Source organism: Mus caroli, chromosome 17 (genome assembly GCF_900094665.2).
Source record: "Mus caroli chromosome 17, CAROLI_EIJ_v1.1, whole genome shotgun sequence".
Classification (NCBI taxonomy): Eukaryota; Metazoa; Chordata; class Mammalia; order Rodentia; family Muridae; genus Mus; species Mus caroli.
The window spans coordinates 11,222,343-11,231,196 of NC_034586.1; positions in this window are offsets into that span (position 1 = coordinate 11,222,343).

Genomic DNA, 8,854 nt, shown 5'->3' on the forward strand with positions numbered 1-8,854 from the left:
TTTTTTTTTTTATTGTAGAAAGTATATTTAAGCTTCTTTGAATCTAGTCACAAAGCATATTAAATATGTAATTCCCACCAAAGGGAAAAGATCAGGATTTTTTTTTAAGATGTTGGTTTCCTTACTAACTGGTTACAAATCACTGTTTGCTAATTCTGAATAAGATCAAAAGTCTCAGGTCCATTGTTAACTATTCCCGGAACTGAGGCTTGTCAGACTACGTCCCAGCTTTGCAGGAGTGTGAAAAGCCCAAGAGGCTGCATGATACTAGATCCCCAGGCTGACACTTGCACAGAGCGAGCAACATATTTTTAAAATCAAAGATCAAATGTCAAAGTTTTCTGGCCAAGCAGTAATTTATTTTAAGAATCGTGGGCACTTCTCAACACTCTATGGCTCCCAGTGTTTTCTCCTCATGCTTCATGCATGGAGTGACTCACACAGGTAAGCAGTTTACATTATAGCTTATTTTAATTTAGAGAGAATTGTGTACAATTTAAATACAAATATAAACCTATTTTATGTAATATGCCTACTACTAAAAGAAAGCCCAATTATCGAATATTTTAACTTTACTGGGAGTTTTTACTTAATGTCATCCTAACATGTACAATGAATAAATTGCTGTATAAGAGGAAATGAGTCTTTTATACCAAATTATAAATGCCATAGGATATTAGCTTTTAAACTCATGTCAAGTACATCTAGAATTTCTGAAGAGGGTCCAAGCTGGACATGGTGGCTCATACCTTTAGTCTCAGCATGCCAGGGAATGAGGCAGGAGGGTTGGTTTGAGCTCCTAGACAACCTCGGTTACAGAATAACCCTTGTCTCTGGAAATAAAAACAAAGAAACAAACAAAAATAAAAATTTTACTATTCTAGCATTTGTAGACTTTGCTAAAATTTATAAACTGCTATTTTGATTTCCTGATGACCTTTATTACAAAGATGTAGCTGATAAGACCATCTAAAGGGAAGTTAGCATCCTTCTTCTAATACACCATTGAACTCATGCCGGTTTCTTCTACAAATGGACGGTGGTGTTTTAAGAGATGACCATGTCACTAAGCTTTAAGAGAAAGCAAAGGTGACTTTCAGACCACACAAGTATTCCTGTTGTGTTAAAAGTTTCTTTGCCTACAAAGTAAATTCTAAATATTAACACTTTACCTGGGCATGGTGGTGCATACCTATAATCCGAGCACTTGGGAGGCTGAGGCGGGGTAAGAATTTGTCTTAGTCAGGCTTTCTCTTCCTGCACAAACATCATGACCAAGAAGCAAGTTGGGGAGGAAAGGGTTTATTCAGCTTACACTTCCATGTTGTTGTTCGTCACCAAAGGAAGTCAGGACTGGAACTCCAGCAGGTCAGGAAGTAGGAGCTGATGCAGAAACAATGAAGGGATGTTTCTTACTGGCTTGCTCAGCTTGCTTGCTATTTATTTATTTATTTATTTATTTATTATATGTAAATACACTGTAGCTGTCTTCAGACATCCCAGTAGACGGGTCAGATCTCATTACAGATGGTTGTGAGCCATCGTGTGGTTGCTGGGATTTGAACTCAGGACCTTCGGAAGAGCAGTCAGTGCTCTTAACTGCTGAGCCATTTTTCCAGCAGCTCAGCTTGCTTTCTTACAGAACCCAAGACTACCAGCCCAAATATCGTACCACCCACAAGGAGCCCTCCCACCTTGATCACTAATTGAGAAAATGCCTTACAGATGGATCTCATGGAGGCATTTCCTCAACTGAAGCTCCTTTCTCTGTGATAACTCCAGCTTGTGTCAAGTTGACACAAAACCAGCCAGTACAGAATTGAAGGCTAGCCTAGGGTAAATTGTGAGTTTTAGGTAAGCCTGGACACAGGATCCCATCTAAAAATCAAACACTTTCATGATTGAACCATGACATTATTTCAAGTAACACAGAAGAGTGGATATCTCATCTGTTTATGCCACTATAGAAAATGTCATGAACTAAATGAGGCATAAAAAGCACATATGTGTTTACTGAGGTTCCAGAGTCTGAGCAGGAGCAGGTTTTGGCTCTTGTGAATGTCATCTTGGCTCATGGCGACATCACTGACTAGCTGTGGCAGCCTGGGAATGACACCTTCTCTGTGGTGTCTTCCATGAAGGCTCTTTCCTCATGGACCAATAACATCCGAAAAGCCCCCCCCCCTTTTTTCATTGTGTCTTTGTGGGAGTTAGGATTTCAACTCAAATTTTGGGGGCACACGTCATTTGACCATAACAGTAGGTAAACTTTTCCAGTATCACTGGGTTTAAATTAGATAACAGTTTGAATCTAATTGTATTTTTAAAAACGCTCTCGTTTTAGTCAACAACTCCATAAGACTGCTTCCTTTCGGCTTCTAATGGTGTCAACTGCAGTCTTACTAAATTACTGTCAACACAGATACTTTGTATCTAACTAGCTTATAATTCTCAGGAGTGCCAAGTCCCTGCCCAGCTTTCCATTAAGAAAACAATTCAAATCGGGTGTAGTGACAGCTTGGCCTACAGAGTGAGTTCAAGGACAGCCAAGGGTACAAAGAGAAAACAAACAAAACACCCAAGTCATCCCTGAGAGCATTTCTTTCTTCCTGGCATAGCCCTGTGTTCTACAACTACAAGGAATTGTGTACCTGGCTGAAACCCTTTCAGTCATATTTACTCCTCTGTTGTAACTAGTTCAGGAAATGCTGCTGGGTGGTTGTTTCAGGTCCAAGCTTAGTGTGGGAAATGATACACAACAGTCCTACTGACTTTTATTGTGATTGGTTTCCAAGGGCACAGGACCTAACAGAATATCTATTCAATTCTTGGGCATGAGAAAGTTCCCTAGTAGCAGCAGAAACAACATAGGAGAAAGTTTCCTTATAATACTAGTAACAGAACAAAATGGCAGGCTATCCAGGTAACAGTTACCCAGGCCTTAACGTTTTACCTAGACTTTATCAGGCAATAGTTACATACTGGCTTTACTTCTGAGCCCTCCTGATCAGGTTATACTTCGTTTTCACTATATTGCTTTTGCCATTCTCTAGAGAAGTTAGATTTTAAAGGAGCAAAGTACATCTTTTACTTGTTGTATGAATAAGCATGAATACCAGTTCATGTGTGCAAGTTACACTCTCATCTAAGACCAAGGAAGAAACTGTTAATACACTTTATATTGTATTTTAAAATTTATTTGTTTTTTTTTTTTGTTTTTTTGGGTTTTTTTGTTTTTTGTTTTTTTGAGACAGGGTTTCTCTGTGTAGCCCTGGCTGGTCTGGAACTCACTTTGTAGACAAGGCTGGCCTCGAACTCAGAAATCCACCTACCTCTGCCTCCCAAGTGCTGGGATTAAAGGCGTGCACCACCATCACTCGGCTAAATTTTTATTTTTATTTCATGTGCATTGGTGTTTTGCCTGCATATATGTCTAAGTGAGGGTGTTGGATCTCCTACAACTGGAATTACTGACAGTTGTGAGCTGCCTGCCATTTGGGTGTTGGGGATTGTACCCCCAGTCCTTTGGAAGAGCAACCAATGCTCTTAACCATCTCCCCCGCCCTTTGGATCCTATTTCTAATTTACATTTATTTAGTTACCTTGTATGTGTATATGAAAGAGAGAAGGCATGCTTGCATGTGGTATGACATCATGTGAATTCCGGAGACCAATATCAAGCAGTCAGGCTTGGTAGCAGGTACCTTTACCTGCTGAGCCAGCTTACCAGCCTCTATCACAGTATTTCTAATTATAAAATTTGTATATCTGAAGAAAAGCAGAGAAGAAACCCACCCATACCTCTCTGATCCAAAGAGTAACAAGATTATATTATGTATCATCCAAATTTCTAATATTTATTAAAAAGTCATAATCTGGGTATAATGCCACATGGCTGCATCCCAGCACTCAGAAGTCAGAGGGAGAAAATCGGGACAGGGAAAGACAAGCCTGGCTGGGTAGTGAAACCCTGTATCAACAAAGCAAATGCCGCAAACAAACAACTCTATTTAAAAAAAAAAAATAAAAGCCAAGCACTCTTTTCTCTCTGCTTCTTGAGTGTGGATGAAGTATGAACAGCTGCCACAGCTTCTTGCCACAATGGACTGTATCCCTGGAACGAGAAGCCAAAATTAAACCTTGTTTCCTTTCAAAGAAAACCCAGCACAATATATATATATTTTTCCTCAGTCTATTTTCCACGTACCAACATATTTATCTTCTCTCTCTCTCTCTCTCTCTCTCGCTCTCTCTCTCTCTCTCTCTCTCTCCTCCCTCTCTTTACATCCTCCCTGTCACCCTTCCCCTCCCTTCTCTTTCCTCTCTCTCTCTAGTTATGGTGTTGCATCTCTGTAATCCCAGCAGTCAGAAATCAAGGAAGATGGAACATACATGATATGTAGAATTCAAGCTATTCTATGTAGCCATAGAAAGGTCCAGCCATTCTAAAACAAACAACCAAACAACAAATATTTTTCCATGATCTGACTTTAAAGGAATCTTAGTAATTAGAATTTTTTGTTTTTTAGTGGTTGTACAATTTTCATCTTGTGCCTCTCTTTAGAGGTAAGGCAACAGAGAAAATTTATGAACAACAAAGGAATTTCAAGTTTGTCTTCTTTTTTATATATACATTAAATCAATTTTTGTCAAATGTCTATTTGCCTCTGACATCACACCAAGAGTGTTTGTCACCATTGTAAAAGGTAAATCAGTTAAAGGATGTTTTCTGTAAGCTGGATTATGACTGACAGGCCCGTGTGCTTTACAAGCACAGAAAGGACTTCCAAGAATGGCAGTCACCTATTGAGCAACACTAAAATTCTGGAGGGCAAGTGGGAAAGGTAATGAAGTCTAAATTAAGATTGCCTAGAGCTAGCCCAAGTTTATTGCAGAAACCAACCTGGTCATAAAACTCAGTAGAGATAAGACTTATCCCTGGAAATCCCAACTCCATAAATTAAGGGCCAGGCTTAGTATCTGCCTATTTGATAATGTCCTCCACAATGTTCACGTTTGAGCAACCTTGCATGCCATGACCTCTCCAGTGGAAGCATCCTTGCTTCACAGTGCCACAACTATCAGTAAGACTTTGTCAAAGATGAAGGTCTACAGTAAGCCTTAAGGTTATCCTGACAGACAGAGGATGCTACCTGAGATTGCAGACCTGGTTGCCTGTGAGAGGAGCCTTGTTGCTAAGAATGTAATTATCACTGCTACAGAGACTAAAGCAGGAAGGTCACAGGGCAGACTTAGGCTCACAGGAAATTCTTTCTTGTGCAATACTCTACATAGTGAAACATCTTCTCAAAACACCAAAGGGGAAAGAGGGAAGCAGAAAAGAAAAATCACTCTTAACCACCAGGGCGCGCACGGTGCGAAAGGAAAGCTGGTTTTGAGGAGATGAATGTTGGGAGCTTAGGTGAGAAAGTAATAAAGCCTAAGTGGGGGTGGGGAGAGCTTACGGCGAGATTCCAAATTTGAGGCCAGACTGGGCAATTCTGTGAGGCTGTCTTAAGATCTAAAAGTTCTCAGGATGGGGCCAACAAGATGGCTCACCTGATAAAAGAGCTTGCTGCCAAGCTCAACCACCCAAATTTGATTCTCAGGTGTGCCAAAACACATGTGCACTTATACACACACACACACACACACACACACACACACACACACACACAAATAAATACATACATACATACAAACAAACACACACACACACACACCAAACACACACACACACAAATAAATACATACATACATACATACATACACACACACACACCAAACACACACACACACACCAAACACACAAATACATACATACATACATACATACACACACACACACACACACATACCACACACACACACACACACAAGTAAATAAATAAATAAATAAATAAATACATACATACACACACACACCACACACATACACACACACACACAAGGTTCTTTTTTTTTTTTTTTTTTTTGGTTTTTCGAGACAGGGTTTCTCTGTATAGCCCTGGCTGTCCTGGAACTCACTTTGTAGACCAGGCTGGCCTCGAACTCAGAAACCCGCCTGCCTCTGCCTCCCGAGTGTCGGGATTAAAGGCGTGAGCCACCATGCCCGGCTTACAAACAAGGTTCTTGTTCAAATTTAGTATCCCAAAGTGTGGGGCAGTTGGTTACAAGCACAGGAGAGCAAGGCTTATCTGGAAAATAGTTGCTGCAAGGGGCAGTGACTGGATACATTTTATGGATAAGTGTGAACAATCCAGGAAGATTTTCGGAGAAGTGGATTGGGTGACTAAATAAGAGATACGGCATTTATTAAGATATATTTAATCAGATGAGCAGGGTAAGGAAAAAGGAGGAGGTTCACTTTTATAAGCACTGAGTTTATTGAATGAAGTACAAAATTCTACCTAAGGCCCAGGATTGTCAGCTAGTGTAACTTATGATGTAACAGTGACAGAAATCGAAGCCATGCATCTCAGAAGAAACTCAGGGTCCCAAGAAAGCCAACATTGTTCAGATACACCTCTACTCTCAGCACTGGGTAGGAGAAGGCAGGATGATCAGTAATTCACAGTCAACCTCAGCTACGTAGTGGGCTCTAGACTAGACTAGCCACAAGAGAATAACAACAACAACAACAAATCAGACTAAATAAAAGGTAAAAAGTGTGTGTGTGTGTTTGACTTAGAAAACTCATTACATAGACAGGAAATGAAATTATATCTTATCTATAGGCTGAGAAAGTAGGCTTGAGTTAGTGGCCCCTTTCACCAAGAAACACAAGGGCACTGAACACTCTAACAAGAAAGAAACAGGGCTGAATGTGGTTTATCTCCATGCTGCTGTTAGCTTCTCAACGAAACGGGCAGACCAGTTCTTGGTTGAGTGTGAGAAGAGTTCATAATGGGCAGAAGCTTTGAGAACAGAGGAAATGGTTTGAAGTATCTCCTACCAGTTGATCATCACCCACAGATGGTAACAAAGAGCCTCACCTGTACAGAAAGCAACTATTTAGTTGGATCAATTGCATAGCTATGTGATGATGTTTCTTTGGAAACTCTGAGCTGCTCAGCTACAGGGGTCAGGACAGCTCCACTCAGAGTTGAAAGTAGTGTTAAAAGCATAAGTAGAGGACACCGGCATCTAGAGTTGCACAGGGTAAAATGGAATACAGAAAGGGACTTACAGATTAAGAGAGCATGGAGGATTCAGAACTTCTGGGTCATGGGGGTCGAAGTGCAAGCACAGTTCAAGTAAGGACAAAAAGGTCACTAAAACCAAGTATATAGATGTGCTGATTAGACTTCTGCATCTCTGGAGGTAGAGGATGCTCTTGTCTCTGCCATCCTTCTCTTCTGCTGGTCGGCCAATCTTTCTTGGGGCCTTAGAATGACTTTCTGTGATTTTTGTTTCCCGAGCTGATAACCACTTGGTGGAGCTCTTGCAGAAAGAACGCAGCCAGTGGCGTAAGTAAAATAAGGCCCCTGCAGAGCAGATGCTGTAAATTCCTGGAGTTTATTTTAGCCTATTCTAATAGGTAGAGAACTTACTGCATGCTACTTCTTCCCATTTTAATGAGCTACACTTTCCTTATTGCTTCCAGTAGAATGACAGCTGAGTGGATACCAGGGCTTTAACAACCAAGACTTCGGAAGTTTCTTCGATCTTAACACAATGACTGTCCCTCTATCACCAATCCCCCCAAATTGTTTCTTGCCAATTCTCCACTAGTCATAGAAATATCTTTAAGAGAGGATCACCTGAAGAGAGCAAAATTAAATCACTGCTCCTTGAAGTTTAGCCTGTGAATAATACCTTTATTCTATATTTCCTCACAAGTTAAAAAAAAACAGTAAGTCTACTGCCCAAGTCTATTTCTTTACAATCCTGACTCTGAAGTGGTACTTAAATTGTCTACTAGAGTTTACTCTGTAGCAGCCACGTATTAAAACTGTAAGGTCAGTAATTACCAGTAATAAGAGTAACATTATCTGCTGTAACTTCCGACTCTGTTCAGGCTACTTTACTTATTAGGATAATGTTTAGTGTTCATGTGTTATTAGGTACTTACTCTCTTATCCTTGGCAGAGGCCTTCAAATAAGTCTTTATCACTACAAGAAGCAGGTATGTCTAAACTGCTTTGTGTTCCTCTCTACAACTGATCGACCACAAGATCTCTTTGGAAATTTCATCATGGTTTCTGACCTGCTGCACATACTTTCAAATGTGGTGTAGGAAAAACAAGAAAACCTAGTAAATTACTTTGTAGGAAAACAGTTGTGATGGTTTGTATATTCTTGGACCAGGGGATGGCACCATTTGGAGGTGTGGCCTTGTTGGAATAGGTGTGACCTGGTTGGGATAGGTGTGTCACTGTGAATGTGGGCTTAATACTCTCACCATTGGAGCTTAAAAGTCAGTCTTCCACTAGCAGCCTTTGGATGAAGATGAAGAACTCTCAGCTCTGCCTGCGCCATGCCTGCCTGGATACTGCCATGCTCCCACCTTGATGATAATGGACTGAACCTTGAACCTGTAAGCCAGCCCCAATTAAATGTTTTTTTATAAGACTTGCCTTGGTCATGGTATCTGTTCACAGCAGTAAAATCCTGACTACTACAACAGTATTGTGGTTTTATTTTTTTAACTTTACACATCCTTTTCGTATATATAATAGCTTCCAATTTTGTGTTTTTAGGGGATTCTTGTGGGTACAAACATTCGTGTTTTTGCATCTACATGTATACCTCATGTTCTTTCTTTGGTTCTTTTTCTTCCGATAGTTTGTTTATATCTATCTTAAGGGAAATTGCTCTGTAATTGTTTTTTTTTTTTATTTCAAATTATTCT